Source organism: Haemaphysalis longicornis, unplaced genomic scaffold (genome assembly GCF_048455015.1).
Source record: "Haemaphysalis longicornis isolate Haplotype H1 unplaced genomic scaffold, Haemaphysalis longicornis Haplotype H1 scaffold_58, whole genome shotgun sequence".
NCBI classification, from domain to species: domain Eukaryota; kingdom Metazoa; phylum Arthropoda; class Arachnida; order Ixodida; family Ixodidae; genus Haemaphysalis; species Haemaphysalis longicornis.
This window is the reverse complement of record NW_027526401.1, coordinates 382,450-408,980: the sequence shown is the minus strand read 5'-3', so window position 1 is coordinate 408,980 and position 26,531 is coordinate 382,450. Positions and strand designations below refer to the sequence as shown.

The following is a 26,531-nucleotide window of genomic DNA, read 5'->3' as shown; positions in this document are numbered from 1 at the left end:
TGGAATATGCTTAAAGCCTGCAAACGCGCGCCTCTTGACGTTGCGTGGGCAAAGGCGATCTCAAAACAGCGCGTGGGAACGGAGCTAGGTATGTCTTACGAAGTCCCGTCAGCTATAAATCGCTCCCAGTAGACAAGATACGCGTCTCGGCCTGTATAAGTGCATTGTGTTGTGTACGTATACCGGTGTCTTATGCGGAGAAGGTGCTGTACGATCATTGACCCTCAAACTCGGAGCCACTCCATGCTGTTTCTGTACCGCCGATCACAGCCCATTCCCGCGGGATTATTTGCAGTACGCAAGAGTGAGACGTGCATTCTATTTCTTGATGAGCCCACTGAATATTCTTTTTTAAATCATGGATTGCTTTAGTTTACAGATGCTGTACCTCGATAGGCGAGGCATAGCAAGAGTGGGCGCATCAGGTACTGCAAACAATTTATGAAAAATGATTGCAAAACAAGGTAGGCATGCATTTCACAGACTTATTTTTGGGTAATTTACGCAGTGAACCATCAGTGTAATTCGAAACACTGGCAGTGCTGGAGAAATCTGACAGACAGTTTGTCTTCGCCAACCACAGAATATCACACAGAAGCAGCATGCATATACTCCTGCCTATATAAAGCGTTGAACAATGCACCAAGGCCGGTACGGGCCACTCTGTGGGTGTGTAATATACTTGGTCGGGTTCAGGGTACACACACAGGATTAGGAGTACGGACGCAGGTTTCACGTGGTCGACCCTCCAAATGTTTGCATTCCAAGTAAATGATTGATTGATTTATTGCTTCGTGCATTTCCCAGCATGCAAGTCTGTAGCAGTGTCCGTAGCATCCCATCACCCGTAAAATTTTCTTCTCATTGCTTTCTCGTAGTCCGAAAACACTGACTACTAAATACAAATATACCAATCTAAAACTTCCAATATTAGTGTTCCCTCGCCCCCTTACCCACACAACAGCAACAGTTTACTCTAGTAAACTGGCATCATCTGGATACAGATGATGCTGGTGGCTACTCTGTTTCCCTACGTGACCAACGCATTTACATTTTCACCGTCAGTACCGCGTTGATTTCCCAGGTATCTGAATGATGCTGGGCGTGTAACTACATCTGCCTCGGAAATGGGGAAGGCGGCCCATGAAGCGACCTACGAGATCCTCGCTTTATTGCGTCGGGTTCGCGGCGTTTTTTTTTTTTGACTGCGTAATCTGGCCAGGCTCAGCGCTTCAGCTCCACCTCGGTGGATTTACCCTGTGAGTTTTTCCGGGATTCAGTTGTTATCAGCAGCCATTGCTAAACCTTGGAATAAATTTAGATAATGTTCGAGCACGCAAAGCAAGGCCGCCGAGGCTCTTTTAGGAGGTGAGGAGAGTGGCTTACCCTCTCTACGCCCGAGCTAGAAACAAACAAAAAGGAGGCGACAAAAACAAAAACTTGCAAGGGAATCTTCTCATCAGGCTCTCGCAGCTAAATCGGACGAAATCAATGAGGGGGAACATCGATCTACGCTCATCACGACGCCGAGGAAGGAGGCTTTGCGGGATATAGCGAGCAGGCTGATGTCGTTACAAGAGCGAGGAAGGTCGACAGCTTTGCCGAGAGAACCGAAATAGAGAGTTGGTACGCGAGGGGCCTCTCGGCACGGGCGAAGGAGTAGAAGGAAATTACGTGATAAGCAACACCTCGCCGCAGCGCTGAGCATTTAAGCGCGAGACAGGCGACAGACCCAATTATTACTCTCAAACAAGAGCCCGAGGTCGCCATGCAACACGTGCGCTCGCCCCTCGTGGACTGCTTCTCGGCGTCCAAGTCACGTGAGCCGGTTCGTTACGCAAGCGGCGAGGCGAAGGTGAGCAGCGCGCATTTGTGGCGAAGGGAGATAAATGAGGAACACACCTGGGCGCCAAAGAAACAAGGCTTTCGAGCGCGAGGAAGGCCACGCGGAGGAAAAGGGCAAAAGACAAAATCTCGTCCTTCGGCGCCTCTGGCAACCCACGTGCTTGATCAGCGCCCAGAGACTCAGTGTTTGGAGATAGCCGGCAGCACTGCGTGCTGCCAGGGCTGGCCGCGTCCCCTTCTGGGCCCAGGTTACTAGGTGTATTCCCTGAATACGGGGGTCCGTTCTCACAAGTCTCTGCGGCGGAGAAGACGCACAACAGAGAACCCCCCTCGAGATTTAATTGCAGTCCGGTGTCTACAAGGTGTCCCGGCTATCATGCACCAAGATTTAAAAAAAGAGTAAAGGCGTAACCCGAAAGAAACCTAGTGCATAATGTTTGCAGTACTGTGAAGAAGCGGACAGTATTTTTTCTTTAATGAGACTTAATTAACGAATTGTAATTAATTATCTAACTCGAGAAATACTCTCCTAATCACTAAAGTGTCAATGAGGCACTTGAAGGTAACCACGAGGGGCATCTAACTGCGGTATTTTCAGTGATGAACTAATTGCGTACACATTTATTCTGACTGATAAAGGAAACCCGCGAAATATGAAAAATACCACGTGACGGCGCCTCCGCGCGCACCGTAAAGCAACGCCCTCAAACAGGCTGCCTCTGAGTTAGCCAGAATGAAATAGACAAAAGAAAGAAAGAAGAAATCGCGACCGAGTTTGTTCCTTATCTGCACACGCGTCCCGCGAATCTTGCTGCTGCTGCTCCTTCCATGGATGCTATTATCAAGGTGATGCGCTGTCTCTTCGGGCGGGTGACAGGCGAAGCACTTGCTTTCAATCAGCTTTGTTTGGGGACGCTGCTTTACAATGCGCGCGTAAGCGTCGTCACGTGGTATTTTTCATATTTCGCGGGTTTCCTTTATCAGTCAAAATAAATGAGTACGCAATTAGTTCGTCGCTGAAAATAGCGCAGTTAGATGCCCCTCGTGGTTACCTACAAGTGCCTCATTGACACTTTATTGATTAGGACAGTACTTTTCGAGTTAGATAATTAATTACAATTAAATAATTAAGTCTCATTAACGAAAAAAATACTCTCCGCTTCTTCACAGTACTGCAAACATTATGCACTAGGTTTTCTTCGAGTTACACAATTTCTCTTTTTTAAAATCTTGGTGCATGATAGCTGGGACACCCTGTATATAGTACGTGAGTGGGCCATTTGTTTTTTCGGTGCTTTGAATGCTCCAAGTTTTACGCGCGATGGTTGTCAAAGATCGTTGGTGCGCGTCTGATCAAGCCGCTCCGACCCCGATTTAACCTTGACAAATAACGATTCCATCATTCAGAGAGAGAGAGAGAGAATTAGCGTCGTATCTCGTGGAGAATGCGAGCGGCAGCGCTTGAGAGGAGTGAGGGGGGGGGGGGGGGTCATTCTATGACAAGCACTGTTTCCGCGCCTGTACCAAAAGCTGTCCGGAGCTGCGACTGCATGCGCTGTCGCGGGTATTCTCCAAGTTTTAGCGAGAGCACTTGGCAAGTGGCGCATGCAGCGCTCTCGCGCTACAACCCGTCGCCATCTCCAAAGCCAACCTCACTGGATCAAACCAATTTAGCCACAGGTGTTATCGACGGGAGCGACGGCCAACTAGGTGGTGCAGTGCCGCGCTAGAAGCATTTTTTCTAGCAAGAAAGAGGCGTGCTCCACCTTCTTGCTGGCGCGGCATTTCTTTGCTCAGGTAGGCTTCGTGCACATAGGACTGGTTTTTCGCAGGTAGCGCACCTAGCGCTCCCGCACTAAAAAAAAAAAAAAAAAAATCAGCCCAAAAGCATTTGCTCCGCCCCGTCACAATATTGCCACAAGGGATCATTTAACAGCCTGCACTGCCTAATAAAGTATGCATCCATGTTTTTTCGTGGATAATAAGTTCGATTCAAACCTGGATACGGGTGGTACACGGAGGTTCCGACTGCGCATGCGTGCCACACTTAGTGGAAATGCAGAAGCAGAAGGAACGAGCGCCGAGGCCCGTGCTCGTCCCTCCGGCATCTGCTAGTGAGAGAGGGGGAGGAGGTGGGAAAAGGAAGAATCTAAGAACTCAGGCAGGCGACTAATCGACGATAAAACAAAGCGCTGGGAACATCGTGACTGCACGCAGGGTAAACACCTCCAAAATATTCTCTTCGAGGAAGTGTCTGGGTGCAAAGATCCATTCCCTGCGTCTCACTTTTCCCCAGTTTGTTTTTAAAATTTTCCTAGCCGCCTCCCTCGGTAAACACTTCCTCAGTCTTCCGCCTGTCAAAACACTGGTCCAAAACGAAACGCTCAAAATTGGTTTTGCGAATTCGATCTGCAGGTGGCAATACGTGTACGCACGAAGCTTTTGCCTCTCCATGAAGTTTTCGCAATTCGCAGAGGATGCGCGCATCGCAAGAACGACTGGTATCCTTGCCAAATGTGCGACTTTGTACCGCCAAATTTCGCATCATGGCTTAAATTTTGCATACTGAGCTGCAGTGAGCTCCACCCGACGAGCGCGCAGGATAAGCTGCAAATGTTTCAATTTTTTCCCTCGGTACGTTAGCCGCTCTTGTGGAGATTACTGTTTGACATGACCGGTGGACGGACGAGGAACATTACGAGTACGCTCCATGCGAACCGACTGCTCACTCCTTTTCCAGATGTAAAACTAAGAGAGCGAAAGAAGGAGAGGAAGACGACGAGTGATTTAATGACGTCACCCTAGCTGAATATTAGGCTTGCTACATCCAGAAAGTTATGACATTTAAAAGACCGCAATTTTGGGATGGGACCACATATATTTTTCCTTTTTTAAACTGGAAGCTTCACTTGCTTACCTGGCCTGGCGTGGCGGGCTGGCTTTCTCGTCTACTGTCACTGCGTCCCTGTAAAGGGTGCATCACGGCATGAAGGGTGTTGTGGCGGTGAAGCCAACTTAAGTATTAATTCGAAGCATGCTTCCGCTACTCGCCCTACTCTCACCTTTTCTTGAATATCCGCTTGTGATGTAATGGCGACTAATTCTCCCAAGTCATACAATGCTTCGCATTTAGGCACAATCATTTCTGATTAATTCGGTCTGAAACCTTTTGTTGCCGTCGCAGTCCAGTACAGGTATTTCACGTCGAAAGCAGGCCCTTTCACGCCTGATGGAGGGAAAATCGTTAGTATTCTCCGGGACCTTGGCTCTCAAAGGAAGGAGTCGCCATAACCGTGCACAGTAACTACAGCCGCAACAACTTAAGCAATGGCTCGGCTTCCGGTTAATTGATTTTGCGCCCACACCGTTTTTGCCCCATCCGCATGCAGTTTCAGCTCTCTCTACTGAACACCAAGAACAAGAAAATGTGGAGTAGGGCTGCCAATTCATCTGCCTGTCGCTGCGCTTAATGCACGCTGCCTTTCCTGGCTAGCCCTCGTGCCAGATTGGCACCGGTGATACGCTGCAAGCTCGGATCCCAGGAGCTCCCGCCAGCGACACGTGAGGCCACGCATCGCCCTCCGCGATCAGCGGCGGTAACCCAGGGACACGGGCCGTCGTCGCCTTGTATCGCATTTGCCCGCTTCCGGTTCGTTCGCGCGCCTAGCTTGTTGTGGCGGCGGGCGTCCGCTTCTCGCTTGTGGCCGCGCCCAAACAACGCTCGCCGAACCTTCCCACGAGGACGACCGGAAGTGCCCGGTGCTGCTGCTGGAATGTTTGCGCTTGGGCTGAAATGGCTTCCGTGGTGGCGTGGCGCATTACCTTCTTGGCGGCTCCGTACGAGTGTTTAAGGACTCGATGGCCAAATGGCGGAGAAAGTACACACCGCCGTCGACGGGAGGTGCCGAAGGACGGAACGGCTTCTTTGCACCCTGAGGGACAAATGTGGCCGCCGTAATGAGACTCGCCGTGAAAGCAATGCGGCGCACTCGTTCGGCTCAACCTTGGCAGCCGCTGCTTCGTTTGAGCACCTGAGTGGGCTTGGCTCGCTAATTGAGTTTTTTTTTTTAATTCTCTGCCTCGTCCTCCCAGACCCCTGTAATGCCTTCCGCGTTGACTAGAAGGCACTGGCGTTAATAGCTATCTATTGTTCCAGGCGTTAGGCAGGCGTGTGAAAAAACGCTATGCTTTGCTTAAATTCATCTGTAACCTTAAGGCCCTTCCAGCACTGCGCGCCACGTAGCGGATGTCCATCTTGGGTACGTTAAAACTCGAATATAAATTCAAGGCAAACATTAAAACTTTTTAAAGAACAGGGCCCGCGTTCGATTGCTGTCCACCACAGCTGATCCACTTGAAGTGATAAAACTCCTGAATATATCAAGTTGCGGGTACAAAAAAGTAATCAAGGTGGTTAAAAATATTCCATATCAGTCTACCACACACACCTCATAGCCCAGTTCAATCCATTGGTTTTAGTTTTTAAACTTCTCTGTATTTTGTTTTCTTAGAGATGTAGACGTGATACCAGCAGCTTTAAAAACACGATGACAAAAAAAAAAGCCTCCTTGACATACACTGATTGCTTTATCATTCTGCATGTACATCACAACCCGAAATAGCGAGCTGCACGCGCCGCGTGCTGTTATATATGTTAAGGTATGCATATTACATATGTCTGAAGCTGCACTGCGTCCTCTTCGTATGCGTGACGCATTTCCTTCAGTACGCGTCACGAAAGCCTCGCGAGCGCAGGAACACGCTGCTTCACCCGTTCGAGCTTATGCTACGAAACCGCTTGCTCAGTTTAATTTTTGGGGGCGTCTGTCAATTCCAGCAGTAAAATATGCGGCGCAGGAAAGGAGCTGTTGGAAGGCAATGGCAGAGGCCTTCTCCCTGCAGTGGGCCTGGGCAGGCCATTGATGACGGTCATGAGGGGGAAACAGCGCATATATGATATCGAAAAAGACAAATATCGCTTAACATTAATCAAGATCCAGAAAGCGCCATACTGAACTGAGAATGAAGGTCTGTTATTTTGGCTTAGTTTCGATGACTACACGTGTATGTTCTGTTAGAAGAACCCCCGTCACAGGAACTTATTGGAGCTCAAAGTGCTTGTAGAAGCACGCCGTATGTGTTCAAAACCAATCATATACAGCCCTACTCTTGATAGCTAATCTCATCCACGATGCCGTCTATGCGTTTCTTTCCTGTGCTGACGATGTTGCATACAACGCAGGTATGCATCGTGTCCCCGATTTCCCAGACAGACCATGTATAGATAGATTAGATAGGTAGACCAGTCAATAACAATTGACCTTTCCATGAGAAAGCTGCCGAGAACGTCAATGCGACACAAGCAAGCCAGCAATCAAGGAAGCGGGCGAACCAGCCAGCCAGCAAGGAAGGAAGTTGCAGTTGCTAGCGCCGAGCTATTATGCTTTTATTTATGCGTCTTTGGACCATCTCGCGTGCGTGCCTTACGTGTGTTTGCTGAGAAATTCCCTTTTTCACATCAGGTGGGTCTACAAATATGCGTAGCAACCCTGGCATGGGTGTAAGTAGGTATGGACTGGGCAATTTTGGGGGCTAAGGGGGCACCAGCCAAACACAGGATTTATCGAACAACGTCCGGTACTCTTGACGTTCCTGGTCACAGTTAAAACACATTATATGAACCGTAATGTATTCTACCTTCGCAGTGCCTAGAGTGCAGTCAGACGGCGCTCCAGCTCAGCGCTGCAGCCATAGCCAGAGTGCCGTCCGACGGCCCTTTTATTCTTCGGGCTTTGTTGGTGCGCTGTTGAACGATAATCACTATTGTCTAGCGGTTAGTTGTTGACCTCGAGATCCAAAGGAACTAATTTCAAATCCGGAGATTTTATAATTTTTTTAGTTCTTGTTGTTTATTTTATTGAGTTAATTTTATTGAGTTAATTTTATTTAGTTAGGGTGTTATTTATTTTTTGGAGCTTTAAATGACTGGGTCTATTCTTTAGATCAGGTTACGTTAGGTTAGTTTATGTTAGGTTAAATTGCATTAAGTTAGGTTAGGTTGGTTAGTCAGGTTACGTTAGATTAGGTTACGTTAAAGAAAACCTACAGTTTTAGATTAGCCGATACAAAAACGTGGGAGAGAGCGAAGTAGTGTCATACGCGACATTAGGCAAGATGACCCAGCCGGACGGCAGTCCGTATAGTGACGCCGGGCGGTACTCTAGACAGCGTTATATTTTTCCCTCGTGGAGTTCATCTTAAGAAAACTTTGAAATGCTATTAGTACGAGGAAAGAAATTGTTCCAAAAACCGCGAGATCTAGGTTGGATGCCGAGTACTGCCAAGTGTGTCTATGTTTTCAATTTGTGCCAAAGGCGCCCGACCACAGAGACACACATGAACGAACTGCGAAAAACAGAAGATGGGCTGGGTACTGCTAAATGTCTTTTAAGCATAAAAAACGACCAGATTTCAGATAAACGAACAAGCACCGCCGTATCCGAAAACGACCGCTTGTCCAGAAATCCAGGAAGCTCGGGGACAATTCCCTTTGGAAGACAGTGGAAGCTCTTCATTATAGGCTTTCCAAGATACGTCCGCCTATAGAGCGCCGTTTGGCGACCTTGTTCGCCGCCGCTATCGGCCGATTCGATCAGTGCACGCAACCAGCGCTGGCTGCCGCAGTACGCTACGCGACCGAGTATTTCAGGGAGCCGCTTCCCACGACGAACGAGCGACCGAGACGTCTTCCGTGTTGGCAAGAGGCGTCATGAGTAGCACTTGGACTCCATTGGGAGGGGACCGACTAATAGGAGCGCTCACGGGCTTTCCTTTCGGCTCTCTCTTTCTTCCTTAGTGTACACTGCTAATGGATGCGTTTCGAAAATAGTCCTCTTGGTCCTGCCAATGTTGCGGAGATGTCCTGCATGTCGCCAGAGACGGAGAACACGGTTCGTGGATACGACTGCCCACGGTGGGGCGCTGCAGCTTAACGCGATAGAGCGCGCGTGCGAAGCTGGCCGCTCGTGGGAGCTCCCGGCTGACGATTGCGCGGGGAACACGGTCAGAGCCAAGACATTCACCCCGTCGTACAAGCCGAAGGGGTCCGCGTCGTAACCGCAGCATAACTTAGCCCAGAGACCCGGCTGCTGATACGCAAGAGTCGTTCGCATTGCACATTCGGCTTGGTTGCAGCAGGACTTGCGCTGGCAGAGAGTGCCATCGACGGGGTCTTTTAGGGGCGAAGCCCCTTAGGGGCTCGGGCTGTCGGCGCTTCATGTCGTCGTAGTATCATGTAGTCACAGTACTAAAACACCGGAACACTTGTTTTCCAGCGCCTCGCGCTAGAACGTTTCATCTCCGTGGGAAAAACGCGTACTAAAAGAACACACCGGGACACTCGTTTTCCAACGCCTCGCGCTGGAACGCTTCGCGCTTCAAACACACGAGACTTGCAGCAAAGCTGTATACCTCTAACCCCCAAGGGTTTCATCTCCGTGGGCAAAAACGACAAGGCGCCACTTATACACTGCATGCTTCACGCCCTGCCCAGGTTTCCCGTTAGTGGAGATGGCCCGGTAATTTTTTCCTGAGGGCGGTACTCGAAAAACGAGCCAATCTCCTTACCTAAAGGAACATCGTTGGTGGTATCAAGCTTCTTACAAGTTGCAATGGCGACAAAAGAAGCGAGATAAACGCCCTCGCTGCGCGCAAACATGGTTTCCTTTATTAGTTCAATGCGAGCTAAGTTCTGGGTTCGCAAGAATTGGGTTTGCAGGATTGGTTTAGGAAGTCTTGAATAAGACGGCGCATGAAAAACAAGAAACACGAGACGGTAAACGATACGACAAATGCGTGGCCGAAAATAATTGCTCACATTGTTGCTTGACCGTTTGGTCAAGCAACCGGTACTCGTGGTGACTCGAACCATATCGATCTCTGTAGTGCTGTTTAATGCCTGATGTTATTGTTAATGCCTCATGCTAATGTAGGGCTGTCACGTTAGTTTGGCCTACCACTAGTATGTATACGGTATCCTGATTACGTGTGCGTGCAATAAACACTGCCCCTGATGCAATCCTGTCACCTCCAGCCTCTGTGTCTGCCTTTGTCGAACAACGGACAAGTCGTGGTCAGCGCACCACATGTTTGCTGAGCGCGGATGACTTCGCGGTAGGAACAACTGATACGGATACCACAGTGCGCAGTGTTTTGGCTGTGAGATGCGAGAGCAGGAACCCAGGCAAACTTGTTTTTACTAGGCATAGAGAGGCAGTTAGCCCCATCCAACCCATCATCGATTTTTGTTTTTTGCGTGCGCGCGGGGACGCGCTTATTCTCGACCCGAAAAGTAATGCTTTGGCAAGATGACGATTTTTGGGGATCTAACCCAGGCCCAGCTGCTTCTGAAGAGGGAATCATAACCGCAGTTCTTTGCTGATCAGGTAAAACTGCGGGTTTTTTTCGTTCAGCTTGATTGTCAGCTGTAAGATTCAGGGGACGATAGATTTAAGCTCCCCTGGAAAGAACAACGCGCGCACACATACAAATGCCATCACTATAACGGACCTACGCTTGCATGCTAACATACGAGATACGGGGGACTTGCGAAGGCCGTCTCCTGGCTGCGCCGATAGGGGCGGTCATCTGCCCCAGTATACATTGCACGCGTGCACACACATGAGGGACATGACACACGTTCACACTGGACACTGAACAAACGTGCCACGTGATATGATGCTGACATGTTTGCTGGCTTAATTTTCTCCTGTCATTCAGCTTGACCACAATGAACTTGATTGACAAATCGATGCAGCCAGCAATGACATTTCAACGAATGACCATGTCGAGCAGAAGATTTGCCTCAAAAGTACGGTCTGCGCTGTGACATCACGCAACTGATGCAAGCATGATGTTCTGCATTGCGCAGTGCCAAAAGGTACGCACGTTGCATTCATTCGCTTTGTTGGCGGCATGAACTTGTCACTTGAGTGCATTAGGGTGAAGCTGATCCACGGTATTGATTTAGGGTGTGGTTTCCTCCCTTGCCACCGAACGTTCTCTTTCGCAGTTCACGCACTGGACAGCTCTGTCAGGAAAACGTGAGCTGAGATTTTGGTATAGGCGCTTCTCGAAATAGCCCTCGTGCCTTTTTATATTCGCTTACGGCCGCAAGTTCTTTCACGTCGTATTTTCTGCGCTCGGCTTCTCGAAAACAAATTCAGTTCGTTCAGTCTGATGATTGAAGGCAGGGGTCGGCAACCTTTTGAGGTGGAGGGCCGAGCTGCATGAAGCCGACACGGTGGAGGGCCGGGCGGCAAATCGGGTGGGACGGCCCTTGTGTGGGACTACAACGCTTGGGAAGTTCACCCGGCTTGCCCGGGAAATCGCCCCTATGGAAAGGGGCGGCTGCAAAAACGCGGGAACTTTAAACCGCAGCAATGGCTCAGAGGTACAGCATTCGCCTCGTATGCGGGAGGTACCGGGTTTGTATCCTGGTACAGCCGGGCACCCACCGGTTTCTTTAACAGGTACAGGTGCCCCTGGTCGAGCGCGGACCCTTGATAGGGGTATCCACGCCTGGAAAGCTGCCTTTACCCTTGCGAGGGGCCCCTGACTCTTGTCCATCTGGCGGGGCCCCCGGCCATGCATCATGCCACGTCGCGCCATTGCCGGGGGTGGAAGAGTCTGGTGGCATGTCCTGCCACATACGGTTGCGGGTTGAGCGTCCACCGTGGCTGTGGAAGGCACCATGTGCATTCGTGTGCCTTGGTGGCACCGGGCACCTACCGGTAAAATAGGTACAAGTGACTCCCCGGCCTGGCACTCGGCCCTTGTGTGGGACTACAACGCTTGGGAAGTTCCCCCGGCTTGCACGGGAAATCGCCCCTATGGAAAGGGCCGACTGCAAAAACGCAGGAACTTTTTGTTTGTTTTTTTGCAGGCAAAGAGAAAAAAATCAGCGAATTGACAATAATATTTGACAATAATTGACAATAATCGGGCTTAGACTGAAGAAGGGTGACAATGCCAACTAGAGGCGATCAATTCTCTGTTCGTGTCTGCCGTCTAACCCCATGCGAGTTCAAAACTGGCGTGCCACCCTTCAGATGGGAAGTAGTGCTGGGGGAGGGAGAGTGGTTTTGGCGACGTGCTGGGGGCCGCATAATACTGCCCCGCGGGCCACATGCGGCCTGCGGGCCGCAGGATGCCGACCCCTGATCTGAGGCGTTCGCCGGCACTGGCGCCTCCATTAGTTCGCATAATACTGCCACAAAAATTGTCAGCGGCGCCCCGTGCCAACCTCGCCTCATCTGGAGGTGAAGAGGCTGAGTGTTGCGCGTGGTGTTGAGTTCATGCTGACATGGCCGCCCACTAAGTCGCCACCAAAGGTGGCCTCACGTGCAACGTATACAGCAACGGCCTACTAAACCTTTGCAGCCCTACTCCATATCCTGAGATCGCCGAAGGACTATAATGAACCCTCCTGAAGAGCGATAACTGAACCACTAACAATTTGAACAAAACCTATATTTCTTCTTCCTCATCGTTTCGTAAACATCACAGAGCCTCCATTTTTACAACAAACTGATCACCTCATCTGGTATAATTCGTATCTCTTGTCCTGCTGCCGCGTAACAACATGTACACTTCAAACTACCTTAAGCTTTTGTTTGGAAGCAACATAACTCCTATGAGTACACCTTGCACTGCATCATCGAGGGACAAAATAAAACAGGCGCACCTGTGTCGTAATTGTTTCGGTAGGAAGAAATAAGTTCAAACTGGGTAGGCGCGTGTATGCAGTCATGCGCTCAGCTACTCCGGTCATCTTTTTGTAGAACAGAAACTAAACCAAATGTCTGACAGGGAAAAATTGCGGTAGGTGATGAGATGAACTTAGAAAAGATCATGACGTTTTAGTAATTGTCAACAGCACACCCATCAGGTGTGCGGCGAAACCGGCCAAATGGGCCCTTGCAAACCCTGAAGAGTGATGGCTATGTTTCCATTTTATGACACGCGAACATGGCACATGCGAAATTTAGTTCGGCGTTGATACATTTCTCAAAGTTCACCGATGCTTATGGAAAAAGTTAAAAGGACCCAGCTACAAGAGCGATGCGGTGGTAAATAGATCCGAAACATCAATCAAAGGAAGGAAGCTTCATTTTCGAACAAAGAGCGAGTGAGGGGGGGAATACGCTTCGGTGACCGAGTTACTCGGGAATAGTTGCACGGACGCGTAATACGAGCAAAGAAGACGTGCTCGCATGCGTCGTTCGGCACAGTCACGCTTTTGCACGACCTTATGGTCACTTGCTGCGAAGGAAGCAAAAAGCAAGCGCGAAAAGGTTACGAAGAAAAGTTGCGCTCTTATGTGCGCTCTGCCTGGTTCGCAACTGCCTCCTCGGTCGCCAGCGCCGGCTGATGGGACGGACAATGGAAGCAGGCGGAAAAAAAAAATGAAGCCGGCGTGCGCGATAGAGAAGCCTGCGCAACCCCCAGGAATGATCGCGTATATGGCACGCATGCGTGGTCGCCGAAGAAGGGCGCTTGGCTGCGCTGCTGCAGGCTTTACCGAGTTCTCGCCGACAGGCACGGCACGTGTCGAAACCCTCAAGCCGGGTTCTGGCCTCGTAAAAATCCACCGGGCCCGCCACGAGGCCAACAGGCGAGAGCAGCTGTTGACCTCGCGAAAGCAGATGGGTAGACAAACTTAAACTTGTCATCCGTTCGCGGCCCTCGTAATTCCGGTTGTCCACATCTTCTTGCCCATCTCTATTGTCTTTTGTTCATTAGCTGTCTTTGATATTGCCTTTGTTCATAATATATAACATACTTCCCGTATCTTCTATTTCCCGGCTCACTTTCTGAACAGATCAGTCGCAGCAGGGAAGCGCCACGCCGTTGAGCCAAGAGTACCTAAATTTTATGGGCTTCGTGTAAACCACCTCATACAGACGAGGCCGGCTACAGTCAGTCTGCAGTATTACGGACTACTATAGAAAATGAGGGCACATAAACAAAAGTGTGGAAAAATTCGCCCGCTATGAAATCCAATGAGTGCATATGGAGGGCGAAGGAGGGAAAACGACAGACCGCGTTGAATTCCCGGGCACTGAAAAGGAAACTCGGAAACAAGTTCCGGCGGCCGTTGCCGGCAGCCACGTAACGCCGGCGGCCGTGCCATGCCGCCACCCTAAAAAAATCTCGATCCTCCGCGAGATTGCGAAACGGGAGCGATTCATTGAATATCGACGCGTGGGTGCGAGGCCCGCTCCGCGAGGGCTGCTGCACGGATCTCGCGTCCGTCTCCCGTTTCACAGCCCCTTTGTTCTTTCATGTCAGTTGCATTTGCACACTTATAATGACATTTTTTCTCCCGCTCCTGGGCCCTACACGTTATGTAGCTGCAGGCATTCCGCATTACCCGACTGCCGCCGGCGTGGCCGAGTTTCTTTTTAGATACCAGCGTCAGTGCATGGCGCTAAATTTTACGAGCTGGAAGGAGTTTGCACCATTTCCTGTTGCATACAACGAGGTCACCAACCTTTGTTTGTGTGTGAGCAATGTTGGCGTATAAAAATGGTAATGACATTCACCCATCGCGTATTAGTCCCTTCCCATAAACGGCAGTGAGACTATTATTTTATAGCCGTTACTGTCAATTTAATTCGCTCACGTCATCTATAGTGACACCGCTCTATTGTAGCCTGCATATACCTTGAAGCGTCGAAAGCTGCACCTCGGAGCGCGGTTTATAGCTGCGTGGGGGCTGAATTGAGTCGTAGCTGACAATGATAAGTACAATATTTCGAGCGCTTACCCGCCGCGGTGGTTCAGTGGCTAAGTGGCTAAGGCGTTTTACTGCTGAGCACAAGGGCGCGGGTTCGACTCCCGGCAGCGGTGGCCGCGTTTCTGGTGGAGGCGAAAAGCAAAAAAAAAAAAAAAAATCCCGGGCCATCTCCAATAACGTCAAACCGGGGGAGGGGCGAACCATGTAGTGTATAAGTATATTCTTGGCGCCTTTGCGTTTTTGCCAACGGAAATGAAACCGTTGGGGGGTAGAGGTATACAGCTTTGCTGTAAATGTCTCGCGTCTTTGAAGCACGAAGCGTTCTAGCGCGGGGCGTAAACGGGTGTCCCGGTGTTTTTTTACTACGCGTTACGAAGCGTTCCAGCGCGAGGCTTAAACGAGTGTCCCGGTGATTTGGTACCGTGACTACATGAGACGACGGTTACGACGACAACATTAGACGCCGACAGCCCGAGCCCCTAAGGGGCTTCGCCCCTAAAACGCCCGTGTGCTCGATGTTTCGATATAAAGATCCCCACGTTGTCAAAATTAATCCGGAGCCCTCCACCACGGCGCACCTCATAACATGTGTAGTTTCGGTGCGTAAACCCCATAATCGAAATCGAATCGATTGATCAAATAATTTGACTTTATTCAAGCAATGGCAGCCTCAAGCTAAAGGACGCTCTTTCGGGACGATATGCGGCTTTTTAATACAATCTGAGAAGGTGCGGAATAAATGAAACAAATAAAAATAAATGCTCATCGATAATAACTAACTCGGAAGTGGCCATAATATATTGCGATCGAGCTCGGCATACTCTTTGTGTAGTTAGGTAATTGTTAGGCTAGGATTTCTGGAGGTCCAGCTGATGAGCAACTCGGTTTTAATATACCGCGTGGAAACGACGTAGAGAGGGCTGGGCCTTGCTCTGGTGATTCGCCATGTGGTAGTAGGCGTACACAAATACCGAGCTTCATGCTTCTAACACTTGCTTCCCACTGACATCAGTGTTGGCATAGCATCGGCCCGCAGATTGTTTAATCTATAGATGTAATACCCCAATCAAAATTTTCATTTGTTAACAATCGTTAGCCCCAATGGCGTAATTGTGAACAATTAGAAGTCGCCCAATTAATGATAAATTCGATAATTATAAGAGCCGGCAGATTGCACCTTATATACGTTTATATTCCCACTGGAGCCGCCCATTTGCCTTTGTGTCGGTATGGCGTAAAACTTTGCTCATGAGATCAGGTCCCCAAACTCAATGCGCGTTGAAACGTGCAGTGCGTTCACAATGCGCGTGAAAACGCTCAGAGGTGAGGCTAGGAACTGTGCGAATGCACGCTTGCAACAGTGCACAAACATTCGCTTCGCTGCACACGCGCGAGCCGGGAGTGCGCGCGCGCGAAGTGAGAACGACCCGTTCGGTTCGAGCGGCGACCGTGCATCTTCTCGCGCCGCAAGGCGACCGCTCGGGCCAACCTGTTCCCCGGCAGGGGCTACAGCCTCGCGGGCCACGGCCACGCGTAATGCGGCGGGGGGCAAGGCGGCTTTGTGGCCCCGTTAGTCTTCATCCGGCGCCGGTGACCGCCCTGCCTTTGCGCGCCGCTCTTTGTTTTGGCGGCCAGCGCTCGGGGCACCTCGGAGGAACACGCCCTCACCCGACCCGGTCGCCGAACAAACGGAGCGCCAATCGACCAGGCGCCGCACTCGGGGGGTGACCGACTCGCCGCCGGATCCAGGTCGACAGTTCGATCCCGGGCCACGTTTGAACGCGGCAAACTGCAGACACCTGCGAACCCCGTCTCAGAACCCTCAGGCGCAGTACTGAGATGATCCAAATTAACCCTATATTTCCCAACACGAGTACTTTACAGCCTAGATATTGCGTTTCTTTTTCTTTTTTTCGTTTTCATTCGAACCCAGAAGTTGGCACCAAGTGGAGTCACGCGCCTGACGTGCCGGACAACGACTGCTTGGTTGCGCAACCAGTCAGTCGACCTTCGGCCGCCGACCCTTTCCTCACTCGTCGACCTGGAACTGCTCGTAGAAAAAAAAAAAAAAAAAAATCCCAGTGAAAGTTGTCAAACTGCAGCTCACGGAAAGCTGCCAAGAGAAGGGACGCCAAAGCGTATATATACATAAAGAACTTGTTCGTAATGTAGCTTTGACTTAAGCAGTTCACCGTAAAGAGAAAAGGCCACGTTAACACAATAATTAATCCAAATAAATGGCAGACAGGCTAGGCAGAATTTTGCTTCGGGAGCGACGAGTGTGCGGCGAACGATTAGGTACATAAGCTGAGGCACCATATAGCTCGTAGTAGCGCGTCTGCACTGAAAGGCAGTCGGTTCGACTGTCGGAGTCACGTACCAGGATGCAATCCACGCCTGGAGCCTATTTCCATGCCCTTGTCTGGATCACTGCGGCCTCATACTGATGTACAGGGTGTCCTGTGCTTGAGAAGCACGTTCCCAGGTACGAGACCATGCGTCTACGCGCACTTTAAGAGACTTCCGTGTGTCTGCTTCACCACAGTGCGGTCGAATGACCAACCACTCTGACAAAGGTAGTAGGTACCGGTAATCGCTAGGTCCGGAAAGCTTTGACTGAGAAATGTGCTCTCCCTGTGGCTTTGCGTGGTACGAAGCGTCATTTTTTCATCGCTTATATGCGACAGCGCGAAACACATTTTTCGGATCAAATGTCACGCATGTGCCTCGTCATCTGTAGGCGTTGTTACCTTTGCTTCAGCCTTCGATTGCTTTGTGGCGAAGCAGACCCACGAGGGTGCCTATAGGGTGCACGTGAGCCCTGTTCTTAGTCAGACGCTGATTTCCCTCCACTCACCCGCATGCTTCTTCGATGTGGGTGATCGCTGCAGCGTGGTATCTAGACAAGGCGCTTGGAGATGGCCCTTCCTGGTATTGACTGAGTGAGTAAATAAACTTTATTTAGACGAGCTTCAGGCGCTAATGATTGGGCAATTTCTTTTTTCGCCCGAGTAAGCTCTGCAAAGTTCTACCCTGTCTTTACTCATGAGTGCGCTTGCGATGACGGTGGCAGAATATGGTGCTTGCGTGCAGTGCATTCAATACAGAGCCCACGCCAAACTCCCAAAATGCTCAGTAATGACTTATTGCTTCCGCTCAAGCTGTACCACTAGAAGCACAACCCCAACCCCTTTTTGTTCTGACTTCCTAGCTAATACTTGACGGCATGCTAGGGGCATTGACGTTAACTGAAGCGTCCTTTCGAGAGGAAGTAAAATATGAAAGGTGAAATCGCAGATGAGAATCGATACGGGTCTGGCTCAGCTTGAATCACGCGATCGGGAATGCGAGTTCGGGTGACCGCCGGAATCCGGTTACGAAACTCGAGTCAGAAGACCGCGAGCGGCCGTGTGATATGCCCGGTGCATATTAAGATCACGCGGATGAAACAGCACAAGAGGAATGCGCAACATCGCGGATCCTCGACGGCGGGACTTTTTAGGGTTCAAGGACCGAGCACAAGAATCGGCATTTGTTCGCTCCAATAACCTCTCGACCACCAGACAAAAATTGGGACGGGTCTTTTAAAGTATAGGGCGACTGTGCTGACGTACTGACGTAAGACCTGAACCAAAAGCATTACATCTAGCAAGCAAGTCAACATGCTGGGAATACAACTTGCGGAAACATAAAAAAACAGGGGAATGCATATGAGGTCAATTATTTACAGCGCAGACATACGAAGGACGAATAAGAACGTTACTCCACAAGCGCTACCACGAATTGATAATTGGCATGACATTTTTGACATGAACATCAAGCCCGGCTGGGTTCTTAGTGCATACGAGGTCCCCGGCTTGCCCTTGCACGTTTTCGCGAAAAGTTGCCTCTTGAGATCCAAATTTGATCACGTCCCCTGCACCGTCCTCCATTGTCAGGAACCGAGAAACCTGCCAGAGCGGCGCGCACGCCGATCAGCTGCAGCGTCCAGTTCTGCGCGCGCGATGGTGGCTGGGATAGCGCTGCAGACTGTGTGCACAGGTGCTTTTCAAAAAGTGTGCCGAAGCATGGTGCTCAATGGAACATCAAGACAAACGGGTCAGGCCTGACAAGATGGCACATGCGATGTAGAGTTGGACGTTCACCGGAGAGCTGTGAAACTGGAACTTTCGATGCTCTTACATATGCGCTGCTCCCATAGCAGTGCCCGTTTTCAGAAACGCACGCTCAGTCTGTAGAGGCTTTAACTTCTGCACCAGTGCAGCATATTGGCCAAATTGAATGCAAATATTCCGCTAAGGACGGTGAAATATCAGCCCGAATAAGCGTTGACATCTGGTACAATGTTCTTTTTTCTGTTTTCCTTTCGAGGCAGTCAAAATACAAAAATTTAGTTTTACAAGTTATGAAAAGAAATTCGTTTCGCTCAGTATATTTTGTTTAGTTCTGGAAGCTGGTCGCCTTGCCTTGCGGACCAGCTGTTTCAAATAAGAAAAAAAAAAAAAGAACGCAGGCACGGTGACAAGCCACATAGTCACTTATTGTAAAACCATAGTAAGACAACCAACGTTCCTGTATGGTAATCTATATTTCATTCTCTTGTAATCTCTCTTGTAACGCCCAAAGGCTGAAGTTCACTGTGCTTTGAAAGTTCTCGTATTTTTTACAGCGCTAAACAACGAACATTTGGTCAGTATTGGACGATGCGAAAAGGTTACACTCGAAGAGTTATAGCCTTAGGGAGAAAAAAAGAATGGCGCTGAGTGCGGCAGTTACACGAGGCCTCGCATAGCAGAAGCACTTCATTTCGAAGTGCTTCTGTTAAGTGAGCGGCCAAAAAATACTACCAGCGTAAACCTCTCTGCACACACGAGTTAATTTTGGGCAACGATACGCTCAATACAGCGCGAATGCTTTTCTGAAGGCATGCGGTCCAACTCCCGTGAAACTGAATACATTTGAAATACTTCGGACTCTAAATAGCGTGTCACGACTAAACGCTCATGTATGTGAGTATACCATGCGTTCGCATCTGAAAGCAAAGCAGCAGTTTCCGCATACCGCAGAGAATTATCTTTTTTTGTGCGACTGGTGACTTGTGCGGAAAGATATAGCCTGTTGCGGCAGTGTGCAAAGTTAAAGCGGGGCCCATATGCCAGCACGCACACTCAACTTGACTGGATTGTTTCTTCGGTCTAGCCTGCTTCCCGAAAACAGCTGGGACACCAAATAATTACGCGTAGATGCAATGCTCGATAGATTGCTCACAATAGAGAAGACTGTCAGTCAGTAACTTAACATTCTCGTATGTAGCTTTCACCCAAAATTCTCATTCATTTCGCGTTATGAAACTGCCCACAAATAAGCCTCGATGCGACTCGAATATAACGCAGACACACATTAGCCTTTGCGAAATGAATTAAAATAATGACGTCTGAAGTTTCACGTCAAACGTTTGCAAAGAGTCAACTTACTGACATATTTTGTTCACGGAGTGCAACAGTTGCCGGTAGTAGTCGCGGGTACACGTTATGCTCGAACATGGTTAAATTCCTCCCTGATCCCTCTCCAATCGTAACCGCAGATTGCACGCAGGTATCGCTGAGTATCATTAGTCATCATCACTCACCGGATGCCGCGGAGGTTTTGTTGGTCGGTCCGAACCTGTCTGGCGGCTGAAGTACCGGCGGTCGGCCGTTGGCGTCCGTTCAAGACAGCTACGTCAAAGCGACCCAGTGACTGACAAGTGTGTCAACGCCGGCCACAGGAAAAGTTTTCGGCTCCCGGAAATCCAGATGGCTTTCTTTTGAACCGCGTCGCGGGTTGTTGCCCCAGCTCAGTAAGCCACGGCACTTGACGTGAGCGTCGTCTGCTGACAGCGGTCGCCGACGGTTCTATTATCTGCGGCAGCACGCGGCAGCCTGCTTCAGTGAACGGCACCCGGCCTGAACGACCCTGTGCAGTCTCGGCAGAGTCCCTCTCCCAGCGTCGACCCAGCAGCAACGTTTCGGAGGCTACGCGTGCACTCGGCGAGGGAATAGCACTGACTGAACTGGTCGGCTGCCTGCGAGCGATTGAATATACGGCCGGCCTGCGACGCCATGGCGGAACGGCGCCCGACGGCAGCGCCGCGCTGGTTTCGTTTCTTTCGCTGAACCCTCTCGCACGTTTGAGGGTGCCCGCTGGTTCCTCGTGCCTGTATACAGCAGCAGCGCACGCGAGTGTTCATTAAAATTATGCCCCCCTGATTCAGCACCTTTCTTCTCTTCGCGACGATTTTGCCAGACGGGGAACTCTCTCTGCGGTCGTGACTAGTGTTGCGGCTGTCAGGGCCGTAGCTGAAATGCTGAAAGAGCACATTTCATACATCTTTACGGCGGACAACGCAATGGTTTTTTTTTATGGTTGAAAATACCGCTTATCAGCGACATATAAGCTGTTTACTGCCGTACACTGCGCGTGAACGACCCTTTTAAAATGGGACCCCCATGAGCCCGATATGACGAGCATCGCATCAGGCTACAATTTAACAATGCTCGAGCGCCAGGTAAACAGGAAAAACTAATCAGTAAAGCACCCAGAGACGTATGTGCTTTACTAGTATATAGGAAAGTTAGCTAATGTCTTTGTTTTATATTTAAATACACGTGTTACAGTTCCTGTAGTTAAAAGTGAAAAAAGGACGTTCAAAGCAGTGAAGAGCCACGCCTTTACGAGTGAGTGATCAATCTCTTTTTTTACGTGCATTGGCTGCAGATGCTAGTTAGATGGCATCCCTAGTCCAGGATAACATGGCTGCGGCTGGCTGTCAGGGCCATCGTCCCCAAGTCTTGCAGGATCTCAGGGACCGGGCTGGTCAGGTAAGCCATTCACCGCTCGTAGGATGGGGTGGGATTGGGAGTGAGGTCCGGAGTTTTTTGACACTCGCATACTTGACAGTACATGGCGCAGGGAGTAGGGCAGAAATTACAGGGGGCGGGATATAAATATGGGGTGGATTGCGTTAAGAAGCGTGCTGTGGGGATCAGCATACTCCATGAGTCCGTGAGTGAGTCTGGGGAGCAAGAAGTGAGATTGCTCCAGCGTGCACGCGTGGGCGGCAGCGGCATGCCATGTGCCGCTTCATTACCTTCGAGGACTTCATGTCCGGGTACCCAGATGAGCTATACCTCGGGAAGACAGGGTACAGTCTTCAGAATGCAAAGCGCTGTTTTACAGATGTGTCCGTGCAGGTGATTACGGCACAGGGCCTGTGACTGTATGAGCACTGTGATGGAATCAACGTTTGTCGTGACGGCTAAGGAAATTGCTGTTTCCTCGACGGCTTCTGTAGATGTAGTGTGGACGGTAAGGGCGCTCACTTCTTGCTTTGCTGTTTTGGATACGCATGCGCATGGGCTGTCTGATGCGGATACGCGGTCGCGTCAGTGTATCTTATAGTTGGGTGGTTGCCGTATTTGCTGCTCATGGTTAATACTCTGCAGTCGATGCGTCGAGCATGATTGTGAACCATGGATGCGTGTTCTGGTTCTGGGATACACAAATAGATTTTCTTAGGCGTACGAACTAGTTCTTTGTGTTCTTGCAAGGGGGTGTAGCGTAGCCTAAATTCTCAGTGTGGCTCGTCCAATTGGCGTTAATTTAGTACGGCATTTAAACTGAGAGATGCGATGTGCCTCTTGTATCTTTGCTCAGGTGTTATTGATTCATAGTTGCAAGAGAAAGTCTTGTATGCTTGGAGCAGCGCAATATATTCATTTTTTACTTTTTTCGGTCGTTTCGAGGGCCGAATATGGTGTACCATGGGATGCCCAGCCGATGGGCATAGCTTGTACCATGCGTAAGGTAACAGATTCTTGCATGCCAAGCATTCGATACAATCCCGGTGAACTAGGTGAACGAGTTGGGAAACTGTCCGTGGAAGCAGTGCAATCGTGTGGAGACCTGGTCCGTTTTTGGGGTTAGTGAGGCCCAGGATGCGCGTGCGGGGAACTTCAGGGGTTGGTTTTCCTGCTACGGTGAGTGACGGATCTGGGATGCTTAATTCTCCGCGTTGTTGCGCTGACTTGGTGCAGAGGGTTAGAAAGGCGGATTTTCCCGGATCACACCCAAGGCCCCTGACGCTGAGGTGACGTTGTTCTAACATTGCGCTTTGCATGGCGTCCCGTTGCTCGCCCATGGGACCGTAGTAGTCCATAAAGGGAGGTCATCCGCGCAGGGTGCCTATTTCAGGTAAGGGACATTTTCCAAGAGTCATGGGGAGGTATTTCATAGCGATGTTAAATAGAAGCGGTGATTCCCGGATTATTGACGGGTGTTTCTGGGGATGGTATTAAATGTGTTGGAGCGGATATGTCCGATGCTGGTGTCTGAAGCACTAACGGCGTGGAAAGCCGCAACATAGTCGTAGATTCGCTGTCCGCAACCGATGGAAGTTAGTCCCTGAAGGATATGGCGGGATGGGAAATTTAGAAAGCACCCTTGTGTCCACGGCGAGGATGTAATGCTTGTGCGTGCTGATGAGACGATTCATTATTTTTTTTTAGTTACAAAAGGACATCTAAGAAGAACAGATGAAGCCGGAATCCTTACATAGTTATCGAAAAATGGCAGTTTTTTTTTATATATAAAGAGAGGCGAGTTTGCGCCGCATTACAGGAGCCTTTCAACAAAGGGCGTGAGGAAGACAGGTCGGATAATAACCGGAGAAAGTGATTTTCTATGTTTAAGAATTAGGAAGACATAGGCATATTTACACTTTGGGGGGAGGGGGGTGCAGCATGCCTACAGTATAATGCTTCCATCACCACTATACGTGAACAGGCAGTCAAGTTCGAGATTGGGAACACCCATGTACTGGGGGAGGGTAGGCTGGGCCTTGTCACTGCATGCAGAAGCCGACCGTTTTTTCGGACTTCGAAAATTCGGACTCCGAAAGTTCGCTGCTGGATAATCCGGACTTTCCCGAGGAACCGCCAGTTGTCCCATAAGAGTAATCACTCGAGGGTTTTTCGGACTGATGTTTTATTCGGACTATTTTTCGTTCCCCTCCAGGTCCGAAAAATTCGTCGGCTACTGTATTGCCATGGTTTCTGGAGCTCCTCTAGGAGGTCTTCTCCTACCCCACGGAATTTATGGATCAGTCGTCCGAGCTGATGGGCTGCGGCACATGTAGAATCTGTTTCCCATACGGGATTGAAGCAGTGCGCTGGGTGCCCAGAGCACCTTGGAACTTCGTGTAGAACTGCGACTAGTTCCTCTGGCTGAGTTGTCTGGCATGTGTTGCCGCTTTTTGTGTTATTTGGACTATGCGAAGGTGTAGTTTTTAATTGGTTTTTCTTTTTTTTCAGTGTTTTGTTAACCCTCGCGGGCCTCCCATACAGTTTTGCGTCAATTTCGGGGCAGTATTCGGATAACGGAAATTCCTCGAAGTGTTTCGTAGCTCCCTCCAACATTTCTGCGGCCCATTCTTCCATCGCGTGTGTGGGGCTTGTTGGTGTTCCTTCGCGGAAGCACCGCCAATCGGTGAGACGGGAGTACCTGATCATTCTGGCACGGCCTTATGACGAGTGCGCTGTAGCTGAATGATATAATGGTGACTTCCCAAAGTTTCTGCGAGGCACACCCAACTTGGATCATTTAGGCCATGTGTAAGCGTGAGCTCCGGAGAAGTGTCTCGTGAGATACTGTTGCCCAACCCATGGGGTTAGGTGGGGCATTAAACAAGTGGTGATTGTTCGTTCTAACGGCGTCATGGAGTTCCTGCCCGGTTTTGCTGTCCCTGTGGAAATCCCAGATTGCGTGGTGCACGCTGACATCCCCAATGATCACCAGATGCACGTTGACATCCCCAATGATCACCAGTCCATGCCCTTCTGTTCTTTAACGGTCCTGAAGATGTGTTTAATTTCGTTGAGGGTATGAGTTTTCTTCCCCGTGAACTCCCGCCAAAAGAGATGACGTGACCGAACACCTGCTTCTGTAGTGCGTGCCCCCTCGGAATTCAATCTCAGGAGGAAATGAGAGAGGGCACGCTGTCGCGTTCCATTCGCAGGCGAAGCGGCGAAATTCGGCACGGCGAGTTCTCGCTCAAACCATCGTGATGACGCCAAAAGACGGCTAAAAAATTTTGCTGTAAAGCTTATGAACTCAAAATGTCATGATTTCGAATAGCGGATAGCGTCCTGCAGCGTTTCACGTGCTTGCCACATGTCACCGAGGGCGGTTATGGAGCGAGCTGGTGGTAATCTAGGTAAAGGTTACAAGCTCTGCTTGGAGCTATAACTTCATTTAGGATCCGTTCGAGTCATATGTAATCTGTGTTCTGTGCCTCATCAGGGATTTAATAGCGGTGCGCGCCGGAGCAATTGACACCATTTCGGGATTGAATACCTGCAGGGACGTTCGAGCGATTTGAAATAAACTTTGTCTGTATTGTCTTATACTGTTAAATGGCAAAAAAAGCTGCCAGGTTTTTGCATTCTGCTGAGAAGTATGGCTGCAAAAGAGTGGGGGCATTAAGCAGTGTTCGTGATGGACATATATCGTGTGTTTAGTAGAAGGCCGACACACACACACACACACACACGCACACACACGCATACACACGCACACGCACACACACGCGAACACGCACGCATACACACGCACACGCACACACACGCGAACACGCACGCACACACACACACACGCACGCACACACACGCACACCCACACACACGCACACACATGCACACACACAAGTACACACGAACATGCACACACACGCGCACACACGCACACACACGCACGCACGCGCTCTATGTCTGTCTGTCTGTCTGTCTGCCTGTCTGTCTGTCTGTCTGTCTGTCCCAGGGAATCCCGTATTTCAGCTTCAACACAATGCACTCCATTCACCAGCCAGTCGAGTCCACAAGAACATTTCGGTGGATGACGATGTAGTGCGTAAAATCGGACTCAATAGTTCTACCTGCAGTGTGGCACCAAGCAATGCAAGCATGACGTTCTCCATTGCGCTGTGCCACAGATCAGATCGCATTTTTAATCAACTGGTATGCACATTGCTGTCATATAGACAAAGTGGTTTTGCTGTGCGCAGGGATTGGTCCCTCGTGTGCACTGTTCCGAAGCTGAAATACCGATTCGGTGACGGTTCTGGTTTCGGTGAATTCGTTTCGTTCCACTTCAGTTCCGTGGGTTCGACTAAATCACGTATCGAACCAGTTCGCGAACATCCCCTCCTACAAGTATGCTTTCTCAGCTCAACGAGCAGTGATTCTCCCTGACTGTACGGGACAGGCTGCACACATACGGGGACATCCTTGTCCCTTACCGCTTGGAGCGTGCCATTTTCCCTCCTCCTCACCCATCTCTATCCCGATCCTTGGCAGTCCAGACCCGCTCCTTCCCCACCCCTGCCATCATGGATGCGATCTTTCCCGACACCTACGTAGATGCATGCCCATATTGTTCGGTCCCTCACGCATCGCTATCCTACATTATTGAGGCCTGTGATAGCATCCCACTATCCAGGCACCGATCCCACCCCATTCTCCTTACCATCACCAGTGAGGAGCGCTGAAAGGCCGCCCTGCCTGACCCAAGCCCCCAAGTTCAAGAAGACCTGACCCGCTTGGCCGACGGCACTGGACCCCTGCCCAGGAGGGGCCCTGCTGCCCGACGAACGACGGAGAAGATGTCGCCGGCCTAGTCGCCCCAGCTGTGGCCAAATAAAGTTGTTCTGTTATCTGTCTGTCTGTCCCTGACTCTCTCATCATAAAAAAACGTAAGTGCCCCGGAAGTCTTTTTTTCGATTCCCGTAGACGACATAAGCAAATTCTCGACGTCGAAAGCGCTGAGTCAAAGCTTGAAGCACGACCACAACATG

At 50.1% G+C, this 26,531-nt stretch overlaps 1 protein-coding gene and 1 long non-coding RNA gene across 2 annotated transcripts in view; one reads left to right on the top strand and one right to left on the bottom strand.

The window, feature by feature from the left end:
- The window catches only part of LOC144140980 (Ig-like and fibronectin type-III domain-containing protein 2), a 287,829-nt gene extending 267,118 nt beyond the window's left edge, over positions 1 to 20,711 (bottom strand). Inside the window, exon 1 of the mRNA XM_077672467.1 lies at positions 20,274 to 20,711. The gene's annotated coding sequence lies outside the window, so the exon portion shown is untranslated. The remainder of the gene's footprint in view (positions 1 to 20,273) is intronic.
- On the top strand, positions 1,505 to 26,383 carry LOC144140981 (uncharacterized). Its single transcript, XR_013316403.1, has 3 exons — positions 1,505 to 1,855; positions 21,401 to 21,504; positions 26,213 to 26,383. It is a non-coding gene; the product is annotated as an uncharacterized LOC144140981 (long non-coding RNA).
- The last annotated feature ends 148 nt before the right edge of the window (positions 26,384 to 26,531 follow it).